At 35.1% G+C, this 23588-nt stretch overlaps 1 long non-coding RNA gene across 1 annotated transcript; it reads left to right on the top strand.

The window, feature by feature from the left end:
* The first annotated feature begins 10186 nt into the window (after nucleotides 1–10186).
* LOC109119170 (uncharacterized) lies at nucleotides 10187–12125 on the top strand. Its single transcript, XR_002026382.1, has 2 exons — nucleotides 10187–10299; nucleotides 11877–12125. It is a non-coding gene; the product is annotated as an uncharacterized lncRNA (long non-coding RNA).
* The last annotated feature ends 11463 nt before the right edge of the window (nucleotides 12126–23588 follow it).

Below are 23588 nucleotides of genomic sequence, written 5' to 3'. Positions count from 1 at the left end.
GCCTTGGGGTACTGACCTTTTGAGGGATTCGATGGAAAAAGTGAAGTCTATTCAAGAAAAGCTTCTAGCGGCGCAAAGTAGACAAAAAGAATATGCAGATCGAAAGGTTAGAGACTTAGAGTTCATGGAAGGTGAACAACTCTTGTTGAATGTTTCGCCCATGAAAGGGGTGATGCGGTTTGGAAAAAGGGGTAAACTAAGTCCAAGGTACATTGGACCATTTGAAGTACTCAAGCGAGTAGGGGAAGTGGCTTATGAGTTAGCCTTGCCCCCAGGGCTGTCCGGAGTACATCCGGTATTCCATGTGTCGATGTTGAAAAGATACCATGGGGATGGAAACTACATCATCCGTTGGGATTCAGTTTTGCTTGATGAGAACTTGTCTTATGAGGAGGAGCCTGTTGCTATTTTAGATAGAGAAGTTCGCAAGTTGAGGTCAAGAGAGATTGCATCCACCAAGGTGCAATGGAAGAATCGACCGGTTGAAGAAGCCACTTGGGAGAACGAGGCGGATATGCGAGAAAGATACCCACATCTGTTTAAAGATTCAGGTACTCCTTTTCGCCCTTGTTTTCCTTCTTTTGATTGTTCGGGGACGAACGATGGGTAAATTGGTATCTAATGTAACGACCTGTTTAGTCATTTTAAGCAACAGACTTCAATTCTGGAAAAACTGGCAGAAGCGACGGACCCCACGACGGAACGTCTTGGGCACGACGGACCGTCGCAGGGTCTCGTTTCAAAACACTTAGAAAATCTGAAATTGGGTACTGAAAATCGACTCTCTGAACTTTGTGACGGAATGGCAGGACGGACCGTCACAGGTGTGACAGACCGTCACAGACCCTTGGTGGAAATTTGGGTCTCTGAACTCTACGACGACCTGTAGGACGGACCGTCGCAGGCACGACGGCCCGTCACAGGTTGCGCAAATCCCAGGCAGAGTCGGATTTCTGTTTAAGTTTTAAGGGACGTTTTTGACTATTCTAGCCTTAATTATAAAGTTCGTGGGTTTATATTAATAACTCAAATTCTTGAGGGGTTAAAAGAGGTAACCCTATGTTAATTAGTGGGGTATTATTGCCATCTTTTATTCTTAATTATATACTAATTAGGGTAAAAGAAAGAGGGTTGGAATAAAGAAAATAGAAAGAACAAGAGAGAGAGGGAGAATCGAACGAGAAGGGAGAAACAAAGCTTGGAGAAAAATTTGCTTGCTTGATCACTAATCTTCGGTAGAGGTAGGTTATGGTTTTCATGCTTTCATAGTAAACTCTTAATAGAGAATGATATGTATTGGTAGTATTGTAAACCCTACTATATGCTTAATTGTATGTTTGCGTGAATATGATTATGTGATTGTGATAAGATAAGCATGATGAAAATATTGAATCCCAAATCTTGAAACGGAACTTTAATATACATTATTATTGATGATGCCTTGGTATAGAGAAGGCCTGATGGTTTACAGAATGATGTAGGGGATTGGGTGTCACGAACCGACACGTAGAATTAGGGGATCGGGTGTCACGAACCGAAACGTAGAATTAAGGGATCGGGTGTCACAAACTGACACGTAGAATTAGGGGATCGGGTGTCATGAACCGACACGTAGAATTAGGGGATCGGGTGTCACGAACCGACACGTAGAATTAGGGGATCGGGTGTCACGAACCGACACGTAGAGTTAGGGGATCAGAGTGTCACATACCGACACAAGAGGAATAATGAATATGAGGGATCGGAGTGTCACATACCGACACAAGAGAATTAAAGATAATGAATCTTGAAAGATGTTAATATACTTAATCTAACGAACATAATTCCCAAATGAGTATGGTGTTGAGGCTTGAGCCCTCATGGATGAACTTGAGGGTACTTATTGATGATTATAATACTTGTTGTGGCTACATGTTGAGTTTTATAGTTGATTTACGATAATATTGATATATACTGTTCCCTATTTTGAGTTGGCCGATGATATCTACTCAGTACCCGTGTTTTGTACTGACCCCTACTTTTATGTTTCCTTCTTGTTTATTTGTGGAGTACAGCAAACGTGCCATCGTCTTCAACTCAATAGTAATTCAAGCCAGTCTTACTACATCGGAAATTCAGGGTGAGCTAATGCTTCTAGCTTGGACTGGATCTTCTTCTTCAAGTCTTGATGCCTTGAACTTCCGGCATGGACTAGCTTCTTATGTATTTTTAGCTTTTAGAATACTCTTAGTTTAGTCATTGATTGTAGATGTTCTTGTGATGATGACTTCCAGATTTTGGGGATGATAATAATAGTTTTGAATTGTTTTTATTAATGAGTTTAAGTCTTCCGCATTACTTTCTGTTGATATACGTTGAAATGTTAAGGGTTAGATTGGTTGGTTCGCTCACATATGAGGGTAAGTGTGGGTACCAGTCGCGGCTCGGATTTGGGTCGTGACATGAGGCCTTGGTATAGAGAAGGCTTGATGATTTACAGAATGATATTAGTGGATCGGAGTGTCACGTTCCGACACATAGTATTAGTGGATCAGAGTGTCACGTTTCGACACATAGTATTAGTGGATCGGAGTGTCACGTTCCGACACATAGTATTAGTGGATCGGGGTGTCACGAACCGACACGTAGAATTAGGGGATCAGAGTTTCACATACCGACACATAGCAGTAGGGGATCGTAGTGTCACGTACCGACACAAGAGGAAGAAAGATAATGAATCTTGAAAGATGATAATATACTCAATTTAATAAACTTAATTCCCAAATGAGTATGGTGTTGAGGCTTGAGCCCTCATGGATGAACTTGATGGTACTTATTGATGATTATAGTACTTGTTGTTGCTACATGTTGAGTTTCATAGTTGATTTACGATAGTATTTGATATATACTGTTCCCTATTTTGAGTTGGCCGATGATATCTTCTCAGTACCCGTGTTTTGTACTGACCCCTACTTTTATGTTTTTCTTCTTGTTATTTGTGGAGTGCAGCAAACGTGCCGTCATCTTCGACTCAACAGTAACTCAAGCCAGTCTTCGTCACACCGGATCTTCAGGGTGAGCTAACGCTTCTAGCTTGGACTGGATCTTCTCCTTCATGTCTTGATGCCTTGAACCTCCGTCATGGACTATCTTCTTATGTATTTTTAGCTTTTAGAATACTCTTAGTTTAGTCATTTGATCGTAGATGTTCTTGTGATAATGACTTCCAGATTTTGGGGAATAATAGATGTTGAATTTTAGAAGTTAATGAATTGATTTTATTAATGAGTTTAAGTCTTCCGCATTACTTTAGGCTGATATTACCTTGAAATGTTAAGGTTTAGATTGGTTGGTTCGCTCACATAGGAGGGTAAGTGTGGGTGCCAGTCGCGGCCCGGATTTGGGTCGTGACATAGTTTGTTATTTGGGGGTTAATATAAGAATAATTAAGTGAATTAACACCCCATAAAAAGACCCAAACTCCATTAAACTAATCTAAGCACTCATAAGTAACAAACCCAAACTCTCTTGCTTCTCTCTTTTTTCTCTCTCTAGCAAAGAACTCAATTGATGTTCCAGATAGGGGAGGGATTAAGGGATACAAATAGTCAAGTTTCACCATCAATATTCATGACTTAGTAAGATATAATATCTCTTTCACTTTTGATACCTCTTTCCTCAAAGGGTTCCATCAAATTAACTTTAAAGTTGGGTTTCAAGTGGGTCTTTCCATTCTCAAAGTTTATGTTATTAATTGATTTGTTTATGATTTACTTGTTTATGAATACATAACATGTGTTCTAACTTAAATATGATATATCTTTATGGTTTGGTCTAGTTTGTAGGATATGACTTTTACCCCTTAACCCTAGGTTATGATCTTGATGTGAATTATGTTATATTAGTTCAATTGACGTGGTTATTGGTTCAATTACTGCAAAATGATGTTTTTTACTAATCATTGATAAATTAGGGTGAGTTAAAGTCCTTCCATTCTAGTTCTTGCGAAATGATCAAGGTTATGAAGTATGTTGTGAGTTTCATCTAAGTATTTTATCTTAAGCTATGACCTAGTATTCAATTGTGATGTAGTGATTCTTTTAGCCTTGTTATAATGTTGATAATTGAATTGTGATGATGTTATACCCTAATTGGGTTGAAATAAGAATTGATAGTAGGACTTTGATGACGAATTATGAAGGAGACTTTGTAAGTCTTGTGATTCCTATTCTTTTCTTCAAACTATGATTAATTATGATTTAAGTAATGATGTTGTGATGAAGTATGCTTTGTATTAGGATTTATAGGGTGATATGATGTTGAATTAAAAGTCTTGACTATGGTTTGTGAGTTGTTGGCATAAGATGTAGACGTTATAAGGATGGTGAATGATATACCAATGTTCCTTATTATTAAATGATATGTAAATGTTCTAACTTCACTTATATGAATTAACATGAAAGGATTATACTCATGAAATCCTTATAGACCTATGATGATGATGAATAGAAATGTTATGCTCATGCAATCCTTATTGACATATGATGATGATGAATATACAAGGTACTAACAATAAGTTATGATGATTAAAAAAGACATTTAAAAAGGGACTTAGCTTTGCACCGAGTAAACTTGACAAAGGGAGGTGATGACTGTCCATAGAGGAATGTTCACCCTATATTCCACATGTGGTGTTGAGTCCCCAATTAAGTATACTCATCCAATCTATTCCCATGAGAGGAGGCCCCAAATTGCAATGTGGTATGTAGAGGGATTATACCTATCTCTTAGTTCATGAACAATGTTGCCCCCATCGGAAGACTAGCTAGTGGATCCACATAGAAAGCTACGTTTATATTTGGTTTGTGAGTTGTTGACATAAGATGTAGACGTTATATGGATGGTGAATGATATACCAATGTTCCTTATTATTAAATGATATGTAAATGTTCTAACTTCACTTATATGAATTAACATGAAAGGATTATACTCATGAAATCCTTATAGACCTATGATGATGATGAATAGAAATGTTATGCTCATGCAATCCTTATTGACATATGATGATGATGAATATACAAGGTACTAACAATAAGTTATGATGATTAAAAAAGACATTTAAAAAGGGACTTAGCTTTGCACCGAGTAAACTTGACAAAGGGAGGTGATGACTGTCCATAGAGGAATGTTCACCCTATATTCCACATGTGGTGTTGAGTCCCCAATTAAGTATACTCATCCAATCTATTCCCATGAGAGGAGGCCCCAAATTGCAATGTGGTATGTAGAGGGATTATACCTATCTCTTAGTTCATGAACAATGTTGCCCCCATCGGAAGACTAGCTAGTGGATCCACATAGAAAGCTACGTTTATATTTGGTTTTACTTTGGACGGTAGACCACCTTTCATGGGTGTAAGGTTTTACATCACTGATTCCACACATAGCTCTTATGATCTATGTCGGTTAAGGCAAGTGTTCCCTAAACTAAAATGAAGTAATGAAGTACAAACTAACTAGGGTAACTTGAAAGGTTGACTTAGCTTCAGTAGGGGTGTGGGACTCTAACTATGTCTTGCTTTGTAGGGGTGTGGGACAATAACTATTGTGATACGCTCAGACTTATTTCTCAAATAAGAAGTAAAGCGGTCGTGTCAAGTAAATAACCCAACTAGTGAGGTTGGGATCGTTCCCACGAGGAAAATAGTCTAGACTTAACTTCAACCTGTTATTACTATTGTTTGGTCAATGATTTCCTTGGAAAATAAAAACAATAAAGGGGGGTTTCTATTTCTAAATGAGTAAAATTAATTAACAAACTTGACAGAGACACTTAATAACTTTGAATGTTGGATTTTAATTAATTAATCAAAGTAACTAGGGTTTACGTGTTCCCTACAGGTTCATAACTTGATAGCTCTAACTATAACAATTCTTTCCTAGTATCTTGCATGAAAAGTGATAAGTTATGTATTTCTAAATCCTTGGTTCGGCATCTAGAAAATCTCACTCCGCACCTTGGTCCGGCTACGTGTGTTGTTGTCATATTAAGAATCGTATTCGATATTTGACTAAGTTATTTCCTCGTACCAATCAATACTAGCCTATTAGATAGTATACACTAAATCTATGTTAATAATTCTTTTCCTATTATCTACCTCCTTTGTCCGGCATGTATCATTAAGGCGAGTTCTAACGTTGGTCATCCGTTAAAAGGACTTCTAAGCGAAATAATTATTAATACATGCAAGAGACTATTCTAGAATTTTTATTTTTAGTTAGGGTTTATCTCATTATTTGCTTAAGGTTCCCACAACCCTAGTTATGGAGTTTATTTACTCATAGCCATAAACACAATATTCAAATATAGTAGATAAGACTTCATGTACTTACATCAATGAGAAAGAGTAAAATCCAAAAGTTTGCTTGATTAATCTCCAAAAGTCACTTGCAAGAATCTCAAAGTAATCAATAATCTCAAAAAAAGTCTAATGATTATCAAGAATCTCACAATAGAATGTTTACCAATAAGGAATTTTACAGTCTAAGAGTCTAACCTAACCGAGTCAAACTTCAAAAACGAGGTTTTTTGAACTATTTATAAAACATAAAAAATCTAACTAAACAAGGACTCTGTTTGCTGGAAATCTGCCAAAACGCGGCTGGGTAGACGGACCACGCGATGGATCGTCATTGTCACGACGGACCGCCATGGACTCCGTCGTCCCATACTTATGCAATTTCTTCTACTTCTCTCTTCACCACCCTCGAAGGCAAGTATGAAGGACCGTCATAGGCACAACGGTCCGTCGATGGCCTCCGTTTCAAAACACATCAACTCTTGGATTTTGGGTACTGGGATCATTTCTCTGAACATTATGACGAACCTACAGGACAGGCCGTCACAGACATGGCGGACCGTCACAAGCTTCGTAACCCCACACTTGGTCAGACTTACCCATCTTCCTGCAGCAGCTGCACTACGCTGCCACCTACGGACTGTCGCAAGCACGATGGACCGTCATAAGCTCCGTAGGTTGTCTCTTCTGTATTTCTTCGCTCAAAATCTCCGCATTCTGCTTTGGAAAGATTTCCTGCAAAACAAAGAGAAACTTATATAAAAATTAGCACAAAAAGACTTTCGGACACACTAAACTTAAGGAAAAAGTATTAATTATACCATGAAACCACGGTATGTCAGTCTCTAACCGTGAAAAATTATTAATTGCTCTAAAAAGTATATAAACCATGGTATGCATGTTGAGTTGACTAGTTTTTATGTTGCTGGTCTTGTGATGTACATGTCTATGACTTAATGAATATGTCTTGTTGAATTTTTTATGGTAATATTTTCAATGTAAATTGAATACTTAATGAAATGTCCTCTTTTAAGATGTTTCATGATATGTGCTCATAGGGTCTTAGTATAAGGGGAGTAATAACACCATTTCTTTCTTTTACCCAACATTTTAGGTTCCGGTCTTTGTAGAAATTTTGGATATGACTTGAATAATACTTGGATTTCTAACTCATCAATGTAGGGTAGGTCCTCACTTTTCGAGGGCAATGCCACTATCAAGCCTATGATGTTGCTTTAGTTCTAAGAATCTTATGTTTTTTCCTTTTCTTTTGGATATTAAACATCGTATGACCTATAGGTATTCTTATTTCATTAATGTATGGGATAGTCTAAACTTGATATACTCTTATTAGATGGTTATGAGATGAGACAACTATTTGAGACTATGTAATGTTCTGTATAGTTATGCTCAATAAAAGTAGAACACTAAGTAATCTTCCTATACAAAGGTCTATGTAAACTCGATATATATATATATATATATATATAGAGAGAGAGAGAGAGAGTTGATGCATTTTTATCCTTATTTAACTATATGAGTATAGGATGGTTATAATGATGATGTTAAGTAATGTATAGGAGGTCATAATGATTATAAGGGTCATTCTTAATTGCTTAAAAGAATGATATGCTATGTGTGATAAAGTAAATTATGTTGTGTCTTGTTTTGGTAGACTTGTGTCCCTTACATGATACGTGTATGAATGATATATGAATATGAGATGTCTTGACTAGGTAAGTTTTGTGCAACCTTGTGATGTATGAATGAATAATATGTGATACGTCAAATGATTGAAAGAAGGCCATATACGTTGAACCTTAAACCTAGTGGTAAGGCTATGTTATGAACTTGGAGTAGAGAGACATAATGATATCCTTCTTCCAATAAATGATGGACTTAGGTTTGATTTGATGGAATGACATCATACCATCCATAGGAAAGCCATGATGAGATATCTTAGTGTCAATTGAAAGGTTGGCTAGTGTACCTCTTTGGTAGGGTTAATGTTATTGGCTTATGCACTGAGTTATTATACTATAAGAAGTATCTCTATTTGAGAATGGGAGAAGGGTACAATGTAGCTCTACTTGAGAAAGAGACTAGAGTAGATAAAAGCTCCTCATATTTATATACCATGTGCCTACATGGGATGTGTCCTAGTTCTACCCTTGGCAAGTAGAACACCCTTATTGGAGTAGGTTAGAACTGCGGATTCCATGTTTAGCTGTCATGGTCTAATGTCGGTTATTGACTATTCTCATCATATGGGATACCTATGAGAATTAGGGAAGTTATGTTAGGTTTAGGTGGTTGTATAGGACGCTATCTTGACATTGCACAATAGGCGTTGAAGATATTAGTGAGAGTCCCTAGGTCTTCTCCAACAACATTACTTGAATGTCCTTTATGTGATGAAGGAGTCTTAAATGAACTAATGAATGTAATGACTTAATGTTAATAAAGCATGTAAAATGAATAAGTACTTGTTAGAGTAGTTAAGGGTTGTGTAGTTAAGGTGTGAAGGGAGCAGATGAATGTTCACTTCATATCTTACCTAAATAAGTCTAAAGAATGACTCTAGTTTCGGAAGATGGTTGATTATGTAGACATGATCTAAGCCTTATGTTTTCTTAAGGATTATTTATGTAATTATGTAGAGGTCAATAATGGATGTTATCTTCTCGATTTACTTAATTAAGTCTTTTGATAGACTTTGAGAGGAGACAGTGATATTATGTGTATGTTGTTGTATTAAGTGAGAATGATTATCCTAGGTATTCTCTTAAGTGTGCGTGAAAGGGATTGTATAGGCGGTCCCTTCACAACTCACTCAATTGAGACATAGAATCAACTTTGGTAGGAGGATCTTATGTTCAATGTTATGATGTATTTAAATGTGTATATCTCATTAGAGGTGGTCTTAAGGATCATTTAGGTGTGCCTAGAAGGATGTATGAGAGGTCTCTCTTTGTCTTACTTTAGTAATTCTTAGGATAATTTTTAGTGAATGGATGGCATGGTAGAAAGTATCCCTTGTGAAGTTGAGAAACTGCACTGTAACTGTGAACTTAGTTCAATGTAACTTGGCATGAGTTCGCTGTATTGTTTCTAAAAAGGTGATAAATTGATTAAGTGATTTCTTATGTGTTTATAAGATGTTAAATTCAATTCTTATGATTATGATATCACGTTTTAATGAGAAAGAGCTTTTTCCCAATAAATTTCCATTTTTCGTGATTTTAGGCATTAAGCCATACTTAGTACAAGTTCTTGTACTAACTCCATACATTTTGTTGTCTCTAAAGGTGTAGGTGAAAGGTAACAAGAACGTGAAGGAAAGCTTCGATTGTAGATTCGTTCAAGCAAAGCTGAAGTATGTCCTCATTTTACTCGAGGGTATATATATGTCTTTTTTTCAATGTATTGTAATAGACTAAGTATTTTTATGTTAGTATTGTATGGGCCGTGTCCCGCGTATTCTTTAGTATATGAATGACATATGTTGAGACTATGTATTTCTATGATTTTAATATGAAAAGATGCTTTAGGATATTCGTGTGAAAAGTTTTAAGTTCGCACTACTTTTCATATGCTTATATGCGATGAATGATATAGAAGAGCTTGTACAAGACCTCCGAGAGGTCAAGTACACTGGTTTCGTTCCAAGAATGCCATATCTTCTTGGGTGTTGTTTCTAGATGACATTTAATTATTGGTTAGTAGGGGTTTCTAGTGATTTGATTACCTAGATAAAATCTAGTGATTTAATTACCTAAATAACCTTTACTATAAGTCACCAACCCAATTAACCCAAATCATTCCAACTCTACTCACAAAAAGCAAAACAAAAATCTCTCAGAGCTCTCTAAACTCAAGAACCAATTAAAAAAGGAGATCTTGCTTCAAGTAGGGATTCAAAAATGGGACTTTCCTCCATAAATACTTAAGGATTAACAAGGTATGGTTGATTTCTCTCTAGGAAATCCTTTCCCTAATAGGCCCTCTAATTAGATGATTTCAAAGGTCTCCCAAATTCTAGATCTCAATCCAAAACGTGGCTCTTCTTTTGAAAGTTGATTTTATTGATATAAACTGATATTTTATGATCATATAGGAATTTGTATGGATGATTAAAAAATGTATTGGTTTTTTTTGGAGAATACCCCATAAGAACCATGTTTCCCCTTTTTTCTAATTTCCAAATCGTAGCTTGTATTGGATAGTGATTCAATATTGGGAAATGAATATGTTATTATGTAGTTCATGTTTTTATGATAATAATTACCTAAATTATTGATTATTACAATGGAATTAGGGTTGAATCTTGAATAAAGCCTTGAACACTAAGAAGTAAAGTTATCAATTTAATGAAGGATATTCTTACTTAATGATTGACCCTCATTAGGTGGATCCAACTTCTTGAATTATGTATGATGGATTTGGATTATGGTTTCCTATTACATATAATCCAATTTGGTAATAATGGTTTCCTATTACATATAATCCAATTTGGTAATAAATCATATTTATGATAATATGATGCAAGTATAGATGTTGTGATATGTTGACAATAAAGTTGTTATGTTTAATAGAAGGTAATTTCAATAACAATTTATGAATAGTCTACGAATGATGTTATCTCACATGATGTCTGTTTTCTGTTGAAAGTTCTTTCTTATCTATAAAACTCTTATGCTATTTGTTATAAATGGGGTAATTCCCTAAGGTAATCTTTAGGAACAAAGGCTTAAGTAAAGTACAAATTTACCTAAATGGGTGATTGTTCTTAGCACCGAGAGGATATTTATATGATATAGAATTCCTTCACAAAGAGAAAGATGGTTCCAATAAATAAGACTCATGAAATGGAACTCAATATGCTAATGAAGTATAAAGAGGGTTTCTAGAAGAAGTCTCCTTATCCTTTAACTATCTGTCAACAAAGGAATGATTAGCTATTGGATACATCTAGATGTTATTGAGTAATGTATGTTCTATCATTGCTAGTTTAAAACTCTCTTTTCTATTTTGGATGAAGACATTGAATTCCATAGTAACTCCTATGGTCTATGTCGATTATGGAAAAGTCTCCCAAACAATGTAAGAATAAAAAAGTGTATGAAAATGACTATGAATGAGGTTATGAACTCTTATAAGTTTTCCTCATATATACCACTTCATATACTTATGAGTTATGTTATGGTTGTGTCGATTTATTATAATGATGATTATGCAAAGACTTTACCTATGTCTTCGTAATAGTTTTACTTAGTATATATTTGGGTATGGGACTTCATGTATACATTTCATAAGTAAAATAAAAGGGGGTCATGGGTGGTATTTTTGATAATATAATATTTATTGACCCAACCATGTGATATATTACATATGCCTTGTACAATGTTTGTTAGAACTATGAATGTTTCTTTACCTTATCATTGGATTGATTGCATGTTCGTGAATGTTCATTGAGGCTTTAAACTTGAAAGTGTGTTATACTAACCTATATTCTTTTCCCCTTTCCCACTAACGTAGGTCTGGGCCATTGAGGTACTTCTAGGCCATTCTTCAAGAAATTTGGATTGTTATTCCCAATATGGTGAGTCCTCAAGTCATAGGAGGAGACACCTATGATTCTAGCTTTAATTAGTTTACTTTTCATTTGTGAAAGTCCATGTTGTACTTTCCTATTCTAAGATTCATCATTGATGTAAGGGCTAGGTCCCAACTTTCATATTCCTACGTCTAAATTGTATTGTGAGACAAATTTATTTCCCATTTTCATATATCTTGCATACATTGTAAAATTATCAACTTTTTCTACTTTTATTCTATGATATATTTAATAATTAATGTGAAGGAAAATGTATAAGATCTATTCTATATCGAATATGCCGGTTATGACTAGGTGGTAATCTCAAGTCGTGACACTAAGCTTGGAGCGGTTAGTCATTTTAGTTTCCAAATGTTCTAAAAGAGTACTCTTATGGATGCTCACAAGATCTTTGTAGTGCCTTGTGAAATAGCTACTATTGGCTTCTCTTATATTCTATATGATTAATTTCATTGGAGGAGTCATTTGCGAGGGTTCCGATAGTTTTCGTTTCCTCTTGCCCCTCTTTGATGGCACTTGGTTGCTGCGTAAGTTGTTTAGAGACACTACCAGTGGGAGTATATTTTCCTAACTACACAAATCAAGAGCTAGAACGTTGCCTTCGGTGGGCAAGAATAAAAAATAAGTTATTGTATTGAAGTTCTCACTGAACTCTTTCCGCAACCTTTTCCCCAATTATGACACTTCTATTGTTTATTCTTCCAATGCGCAGAGGAGATCCTCCATTCCCTTATGTCAATATGTTAGAGCTTCCAGCGCTAACATAGTGCCTCCCCGGGGTTTCCAATAGGTTGTTCACGCTTTACATTGTAAAGCTAAAGAGAGTCTTCATGATGTTTGGGGTCAAAGGTGGCCCTAGGAAGAAGGTTTTTTCTGGTAGACTTGGTGAAGGAGGTTGTTATGATCACTTCTATTCAATAGTGTAAGATCCCCATAGACACGGGCTTGTAGGACTATTTGTAACCAGAGTTGTTGTCCAAACATTGATGTAGCTCAGATCATTCCCTATCTCACCAAATTGACCAGGAATCATTGGTGTAATTGATTATCATGATTTTAGGTTGCTTCCCGATTGTCATGTTCAATGAAGGGACTTGTTTTAGGGCACCAGCTCCCTCTACTACTCCGGGACATGGTTATTTAGTGGGGGGGAGGGGTTGCAGTGATGATGAGTGTGTACGTCATTGGGGGTGGGTACTCATTTGAACTACCAATTTTTTGAAAGAGAGCTAAGACCTTTTTTGGCCGAAGGATCCCTAATAGGGTTTTCTTTATCCTTGGAGTTAATTGATGTTATGTCCATGGTCATATCCAGACTAGAAATATGATGATTACTCTCCAAAGTGGAGAGAGGAAGTTATCATGTGGCGGTTACAATTTCATTCCCCGTAGACGGAGGTTTAGGTTTGCATCTAGGAGGGGAGGCTATATCATATCTATTACCATTAGCGGGACGAAATTATATGATGTGGAGAGAGTAGGACGAGTTTAGCGTTTAGAATTAATTGATTATCTAAAAGAGAATGTTACTTCCAACCTTGTTGACTTTTCTCAAAGCAGTGGGGACACTTGGGCATTTTCAGACATTTGAAAAGGTAGCATGCCTCTCCACAAAATTTGGATCGTGGTTTTTGGGTTCATGTCACGACCGGAGAGCACCCCCTAGACGTAACGACGTTGATAGAATAGCCCTTAACATTATTCATTACATGTTATATGTCAAAAATGCAGAAAATTGAATGCTTTTACATAGGGAGGTATACATAGATCTCTCACTTATCATATATAGAGTTTACATAGCTCCTCTCTTAGTGAATCTTACTTAGGATTCTTGTTCAGACAACATAACCAATACATACGATATAGACTAATAACATCGTCTCACATTTAACCATCTAAAAGGAGTTCAACATTGGACATATCATTACAACTTTAATACGCCATTATAGGCTAACACCAATAGTCACAAATAATAATGGAATGAAATATTATCTTAGACATATAATCAAAATAGTTAGAATAGTGAGATGGTACATCCCAAACATTGAGGACTTACAAAAAACATGGGGAAATTAGTCCAAGTCTTCTTTCTTTTTTCCTTTAAGTAATTCAACGACCCGAGCTTACGTTGTTTTGGAAAAAGGGAAAGAATATGGCTAACTACGTATTGAAACATATGCAAGTAAAAACTTTGACATCATGATAAAAAATACACTTTGTTCAAAACAATGCTAACTCACTTTGAAAAGCCTTTATGCACAATTAAGAACATACGCAAGCTAATATACATAGATTTCACTTAAGAAAATTCCATATTTAACACAACACCGACATCCTCATAAAGTCAAATAAACATGGATATTATCAACATAAGTTCACATCAAGATGAATGACATCATATTAAGACCATAAAGGCATAAAATGTCACGACCGGGGAGCCCCCCCAGTAGTAACTTGAAGTACTTGACCTCATAGAGGTCATATACAAGTCCATAGTTATCTTTCCTCGCACAGTCATAAGTAAATTTAGCAAAAAGTTTAAAACATTCATAGCACATCGTATAATAGAACATCACTTCCGTTATATATAAAATTATCATAAGTACATTGTTAGAATCTAAGTCTCTTTTGACATCTTAGACTCACCATCATTAGAGTATAATAGGGACACGTCCCTTATTAACATATAATCATAACTAAACTATAACATAACTATAAATAACACCTTTGACATAGGCAATTCTTGAAATATTAAGGATCCTTTTTCTTGAACTTGGGAAGGACATATAAACCCCTTCATTTTAGAGACATCATTTAAGCATCCCTAATCTACACTTTGTGAATAAAGGTAAAGAAGAATGTTGTTAGTACAATAATTCTCTAAGTATGACAACCATGCTAAAAACATACATTTAAAATGGACATTGAATTTAAAACCATGCATGATGCCTTTTTGTAGAACTTCTTAAAACTTGATACATTAACCATCATACAGTTCACATTCTACATATTGACATATATAATGGTCATAACATCTCATAATCCATTTATTTCATTTAACACACATTTACATTTCATTTACAGTAACTTCATTTCGTTTACAATAACCTCATTATTTTTTTACTCCTTAACTTTCCAAGTAACACTTTAGTGATATTTGGTTCGATGTGTTCATAACATCCCATTCCACTATCAAAACTCAAGAATTACCTTAAAGACACAAATTAAACAAATATACGACCTTCGTTAACCTAATATATATATTCATATAAGTATAGCATATCATAAGACACATACTTCATATTTGACCAAACATAATTTATGAACTAAATTAAAGAACTCATTACAAGACCATATGCTAGTCAAGACTTCCAATATCTTCATAAAAAGAAAATAGACAACAGTAACATACTTTAACATCACTTCACATAAAACATCATCGAACTCCACTCATAATTCCAATCTAATATTACTCATGGAATGTACTGTGAAGTCCAATAACCTCACGCATACTGAGTAAACCTATAAAGAGACTACAAGCAGCTGATACTCCATTCATCATCAAGAAAAGTATAGACAACTTCATACATTTGAAGTAATTCCTCATCACATAGTCAACAAGACCGATATTATGCATGTATAGTAAGACTTCATCATATAGACTCTATACAACTCAAGCAATTCATATCATGCAAATAAGTCTATACATAATTTCATGCATAAGAGACATGTACATAGACATATACACATAGAGCACCTTCCTACAAATCCCTTCTAGAGATACTTGTGCAATACATAGGTAAAGTCCCATACCCTCACCTACACTACACAACTTTCCTTAGGTTATCCTAGTTAGGGTGCAATACTTTACTTCCATTGTCCATTTTACTTTAGGGAAAACATAGGCTTAACAAACAATAAGACCATCTAATCCAAACATGGAATTTTGTGTCACCTAACCCCACACAAAAGGAGGTGTTATACTGGACAAAGAATAACATCAAGTCATCCTAGCATCTAAGGGAATACACTTGCTAGGTCCTATGGGGGCATCATAGTTTTGGAACTAGGAGATGTATATTGATACCCTCTTTATACCCTTGGGAAGTATAGTTTCCCCCTCATGAGGAAATTTGGTTAACAAACCTTCCTCATTACAAAGGGGCACCTTCTCATTCGGTTAAGTTCAGTCACTTATAAGTTATGTTCCCCCTATTAAAAGTCTTTATGAACTTTTCTTCATAAAAATGTCCTTAGGAGAATTTACCCCTCATATGCTTATCTCATAGGTTTTAGATTAGAATGTCCTTTCATCAACCTATTTCATGTGAGTAAACCGTTCACATGGACATAGCATATTCAAGCACATCTGGTTTAAAGTAAAATTTAGAATACCTTTCAAGAGAATCCCTCTTTTCTAGATTACCATACATGCTTCATCATAAACATTCATGTGTCTGTATGTGCATAAAATGAGAAGATATTTTACAAAAACACATTCAGACACTACATGCTCATACTTCATCATATCATATACTTGACATCATAACATATAGGACATGTTCATATCTTAGTCATGCATTGATATTCATGTTCATATAGATTCAACCTAGGAAATATCCTATCAAGTCACACATGTGCAATGTATAGAAAAGGTCCCATACCCTTGTCATTACTAGTACACTATCAATTCATCCTAGTTAAGAAATACTTTCATACTTCATGGACACATACTTTACATGTATAGTAGTAGACAATAGTGGATGTGACAATTAACCTTTCATTAGACACCATTGACCTATATTAGTTGTAAGCATACATGAGGTGTGAGTGTGTTTACAGTGGTCAACATGATAACACAATGACTATAAACATAGTATTGAGGTTGCCACCCTCTTAAGACCATAATGAACATTCAAGCATACACCACAAACACATAATAGCATAGGAGACAAGACAACTTGAACATTTTTATTCTAAACTAATAACATTGGCTAAGATCACACATTAATCTAGGGGTTCATAGGTAGAGTCATAAACAAATTATTACTTCCTCCATGGCAGAACCTAAACCATACATAAGCCTAACACTTCAATCAATTATAGAAGACATCAAAGTAACCTATATCTTGAATTAGTATGGGACTGTAGGCATATAACTTTAAATTATATGATCATCATAAAAACACATTCATAACACAATTTCAAGGATATGATCATATGTGGACAATACAACACAGTTCCATACAAGGCCAATTCAATTAGAAATTCTATAGAAAAGTAGAAGAAGTAGATCAATCTTACCAATTCACCAAGCTTTGATAATTATTAAAAATAATCATAATTCATGTATAATGCCATTGATAAAAGTACATTAATATAATCGAAATCATAATTCAACTATCACAAGAGGAACATCACATTATGTACACTACATCATATATGCTATAAGACATAAAGGAATATAGATCAAAATTGCCAAACCTGAAATCCTTGATCCTTATTGATAAATTATACGAAATTCATCATCAATTAACATAGATGACGGTATCTATATTCAATTTACCATAATTAAATCACACTACAATTAATCTAACATCAAGATCACAATAACCAAAATATAGGCTAAATTGAAAAATTGGGAGGATCATGGGTTCATCATGAAATTTAATTTAAAATCACATTCAAAATAGTATTTAATAATCAATTAATAATAATCATGATTTTGAAATCATTTTAGAAAGAATCCACGGCTAGATTGAAAGATATAGAATTTGACAATAAATTATCTTCGAAATGTTTTGAACGAACTCTTTAGAGGAGAGGTTATCTAAAAATGAAGGATAACCAAACCGCATTATAGGATAAGATAACGAAACCTTGATGAATACACCATCAAAATCCAATCTAAAAAACTTAATCTTGAGATTCAACTCCAATGGAGTTTTTTATATAGGTTTTTTTTAGAGGAAGTCTAATTTTTGAAGACTGTATTGGATATGGGGTTTTGATCTTAATAACAAACATAATATACCCATAAATACATGAAATAATTGCCTTGGGTAAGTTTTGTAACATTTTATCACATCAAGGACTTCAATAACTCATAGAGCAGCTCATAACATTAAACACATCATCACATAGAAGTCAATGAACAAAATTTACAAGGAACACAAACTTTCATACCATTTTTTCTCAACGCACACAAGCAAGCAAAATCTTTTTCCACTCCCTCATTATTATGCATCAAATATATAGGCTCTTGTCATGTACATAGGAGGAACATCCTTCTACTAATTATAACATGGTATTTCAATTTCAATTCATTAAGAACTCATATGCGACGACCTTTAAGTCACACATAGAAAAGTTAAACATCATTCAAGAGGAAAATAAGAACTCATACTTCAATGCAGATAGAATGATTCAAGTAACTCAACAAGGATACTTAACATCTAGAAATAATTCCATGATAGACGTACTCAACAAGACAATGCTTAGTTATGTTTAAGGAGGAATTTCCTTCTCTGCAACACACTTACATGTCTTAATGAGTTCATACACAAGCAATGCACAAAGGTCAATTAATTTTAATAAGAAGTTCTCAACTTTTTAACCAAAGCATGCTCATACTCCCTTCTTAGTAAAGTCTAAATGGAAAATCAATGACCACCCACAAGTACACCATACAAGAAATGAGTACTCTTGAGTTGGAACAAGGAATGCTCGACCTTTTGAAGGTCTTTGACAAGTGTCTTAGGTATCATTTAATAGATAACACATGAATGTAGTTCAGAAATTAAAACTTTTCACTACAATGATAATAAGAAAATTCTTTTATAAAATACTAAAGAGTAAGTCTCGTCATCACAAGCCAATTATAAAGACACATCTAAAATATATTAGTGATATGACCCTTTATATTTACAGAAATACATATTACGTCTTATATAAGTGTTAAAGAAGAACTTAAAGAAATATAGACTATGACCTCGAATATATGAGGATATACTTAGTCTTGATATAGTCATTTCCCAAGCTTGCCTTGTACCTTTCAACTCGGCTAAAACCTATATATATAAAGTATAGAAAAGTATGGGGATATTACAAACATGTACTAAGCACGGAATATGAAAAATCATGAAAAAAGGGACAATTTAGAAGAAACATACAAGTCATGCTTTTTTGGTAAAAGCTTTATGAATTAAGTTAGAAGACATCATATGATCATCATTTAATACATCATGTGAAACTTCATTTTTTCTTAACATACGGACATATTTACAATGAACCCAAAGTATCACATGAATTGTACCTATCCTAAGTTGTCCTAAGGTGCCCTTAGGTAAGACAAGGAGATTGCTCATAGAACCTACCCAATACTCACCAAATAGATCCGTAAGACTACTTAAGGACAAGCATACTTCATTAGATTTAAAAAATCAACACACCATACTAATGACACTAAAGAAACGTACTTGTATTTAAGAACTTCACATAAGTACCCTTATCAAGTGGACATACAAGTCACAAAAAGTTCAATGTGAGAGTAACGTTCCATACTACTAACCCCACTATGTGCTCCTTGAGTATTCTATGAGAATAGATACGCTACGTTCATCATTTATAAGTTCCACCAAACAAGAAATAACTTTAGCATGCTTTCTTACCATTAGACATAAAGTCACATTACTTTCTTTTACATAACATCATGACACATTCATATATTTCACATAAGGACACAACAAGACTCCCTCAAATGTGTACTTAGTTCTTTAGATTCTTTTGTGGGGGATAAATTTAACCAATATAGACCATGAAAGCTTGACATGGAATCTCAATACTAACTTTACCGTATGAGGGATCCCTACTTTCCTAAGGTAGGGTAATAGTCTTTAGCCTTTACGTGGGTTCTCCAAAAGCTACACCTATGCGGGCACATATTTAAGAGAAGGAGAGTGCTACTAAGTAACTCATTCTCTAGTAAAGAGGAGTACACATATCAAGAGTTACATTAGGTACAACATCTTTTCTCACGAAGTATACCCACTCTTATTCAAATCTTCTCGGTGCTAAGCATAAGTCCCCCATTGAATCTTAAACATTCATTGACTATATGTTTGAAAATAACTATTGAACACCTCATCTAAACTCAGAAGGGTGTCAAACCTCAAACCTATCTTCAAAGATCATTGGAAATATCAAGGTTTGTACTAAACACTTCATCTCTACTAACGAAGAGTGATCACCCCAAAATTCCCTACTAAAGAATAGTAGGGATGGTCTATACACTTTCTCTTCACTCCCAAATAGTGTCCTCCCTATAATCCCCCATTTTCATTCATTGGCTTCATTCTTGCATTTAAGTGTATGTTTGAGCACATGTGAGCACACCTTTCACATAATGACCACTATTCCTAACACTAAATTCTAGACATGCTCAACTCTCATTTATCACAATTCACACGGAATCATACATCACATGTCAAACGTATACTTTATTTAGACATAAACCCTTCAAAATACTCATATCAACATTCCAACGAATACCATACATATACATATAAAAAAAAATCACTTCACTTCACATATCATGCCTTCAATGACATTCTCACAATAGACATATAAGTTCATATATTTCAAGTAAACCGCCACCAAAGATAGACCATAACACTCAAGAGTTACTTCAACGTAATTTAGCTAAGATAGAATAACTTACCCTTTATCAAACCCTTCATAACCTACTCACAATTTAAAAAATAATCCATAATAAAATAAACCGTAGGGAAGTAGCTAAAACTCAATAAAACCACCATGAAAAAGTAACTTTAACATTCTTTAGTCATACTCATAGAACCCTTTTCATAACCAAAAAGTTGACAAAAAGAATAGACATGATTCCATTGGGGTTTTTACATTGAAATCACCATTTAAATCTAAGAACAACTCAGTTTAAGCAATAAAACTTTTTCAAGCAACGACCCATACTTATAGTCAATGAATAAAGAAGTTTGAAGTTTGGAATGCTTTTTGAAATTTTATTGAAAGGGATCCTTGAATGAAAGAAGGTTCAAGGATGACTACCATACCTTTATATGAGTGAACCCATGAAAATTTGGTGAATATAATGTGAAGAATTTGGTCCTCTTCATTGGAGCTTCAAGCTTCTTCAATGGAGGTTTTTGGAGAGAAGTATTTTGGAGAAATTTGATTTGATCTTTAGGGTAGGAAATGATGGGTGAAGTTAGGTTTAAAATTACCTAAGTAAGTTCACAAATGATCCTCAAAATTCCGAAAAGATCCCCACACTATTTGGACCCTTTTCCTACCTTATTTTTGACTAAAAAGTCGCGTCCAAATCTGGGTTTTTTCTGCACATCAGGATAAAAGTTCAAGATTTTTGCCTCCAAAAAATTTTGAGGCAGTATACCACATGTCAACGGCGTTTCGAGAGGTAGGGCTTCAGATCCTGCCCTTATATGTTGCCTTGGGAAGCATCTTGACGCATGTTTAGGTCCTCCTGTGGGGCCCTTCGTGTAGTCCTGGAGGAGTCGTACTCAGATGTTTTGACACTTAGTACATCCCTATAAAGCATAGAAACCATTGACACTCAATTTCACTCTCAAAACATCCGCCAAAACTTCACTACAAAACACTACGACACACTAGTTAATTTTTGAGTAGTTTTGGACGTCTTGGGCGTTTAACTTCCAAATGCTCCCAAACATTACGAACTGACTTCTAATGCTGAAATATACTATTTTAGTAAATTATTTAATCATGAAACAGATGTGAAGTTATAGTTTGATCTTTTTAATTTTCAGGGTTGTTACAATCTCCCCCACTTAGAACAACATTCGTCCTCGAATGACACTTAACACTTTCAAGGATATCAAGGACACAACTAGAAGCATACCACACAAATAATAAAGGTCAAGACATTCATACACAACTCACAAACTCACAAGGATCACCAACTTCACCTCATTAAGCATTCATGCAACATAAGCAAGTTGGAACAAGTTCTACAATTCACACCACATACTCATTTCATCATTCATGGACAAACTTCCTTCTCCAACATTAATCATGCTCTTACACCTCATTTCTACACATAGTGAGACTATCATTTAAGAAAAAAATTAAATCAAAAATCAAGAATTCATATTCAAGAAATTCTAACATGAAGGAATGGAAAAATAAGAGACAAGACCACATAAAATCATATAATAAAATAAACATAACAGCCAAAAGGAATTATTATTTGACGGGGCCTTCACTCTGATTAGTCGTTGTTTTATCTCTGAGAGCTTATACATGATTACTCTTTTGATCATCGGTATTTGGACAATCATGAGAATCTTGGTTAACGTCTTCTCCTTTTCCCTTGAGGTGAGGAAAATCCCTCATCTTATGGCCCCTATTACCACATAAAAAGCAACCATCCATACTGTAAAGACACCTAGCTAAGTGTTTTTTTACACAACTAGTACACCTAGGCCTCTCATAAGCATAACCACCTCCTTGAGAATTTTTATTGTAAAGCCTATCTTTGTTCCCCAGTGAAGAGTCTTGATTAAAGAACCTCTTCTTAGCCTAAGGTTTACTTGACTCCTCCTATCTAGGCCTTTATCCCATCTCCCTAAGCTTTCACTACTCAATAGTTGAGCATAGATCATGAGTCTAGATATATCCATATCATTAAGTGGCATTATCATACAACACCTTTTTCCTTCAAGCTATACACCCCCATCACACATTTGTTCATCCTAGTCCTAGGATAGGCTATGAATGTTGGGACATACTTAGAGAGTTGAGTGAATTTTAGAGATTACTCTTTCACACTCATTCCCCCTTGACGAAGGTTCATGAATTCCACCAACTTTATCTCCCTAACTATAAGGGGGAAAATCTATCAAGAGAAGCCACTTTGAACACTCTCCAATCTACCGGACCTTCCCTTAGGGGATTCTCATCCCTCCATTTCTCAAACCACAGTTGATCCACATCTTTGAGTTGATAAGAGGCTAACTCCGCATTCTCTCATGGAGTCACACCCATAGAATCCACCACCTTGAATACCTCATCTATGAAGCCTTGTGCATCTTCATCCATCATAGTACTACAAATAATATGAGGGTTCATCCTCATGAAATATAAAATTCTAGAGGCGGGATTACTTGAATTTTGTTGAGGTTGAGGCACAACTCCTAGGTTAGCTTGGGCAAACACCTGATTAGTGATGACTAGTGCTTGAGTCATTATGAGTTAGGTCAAGACCCTAAGAGAAGCCTTTATCTCCGCATGCATTAGTAATATCCCATTTAAGATAGAGAGATTGAGGACCTTTGGGCATAGGAGGAATTTGGGGCATTTGAGGTCCTTGATGTTTCGGAGGGGGGACCTCTTTATTCATGTACTTTTGGTAAACTATAGGAACTTGCACATTCCGTGAAGGAATTCTCTAATTAGCTACATGTCCTTCCTCCCTTATATAGGGTGTCCTCCTTGTATTAATATACTATAAACAGAAGGGAAGATTTTGAGAAAAGGAACTTATATAACTCAACTCTAAGGCACAATACTAGAGAAATGAAGAAAAAGTGAAACTTTTATCTTCCTATAGTCTCTCT

This window comes from Solanum lycopersicum, chromosome 12, assembly GCF_036512215.1.
Source record: "Solanum lycopersicum chromosome 12, SLM_r2.1".
NCBI lineage: Eukaryota > Viridiplantae > Streptophyta > Magnoliopsida > Solanales > Solanaceae > Solanum > Solanum lycopersicum.
Note: the sequence above shows the minus strand (reverse complement) of the source record. Positions and strands in the feature narration are given on the sequence as shown.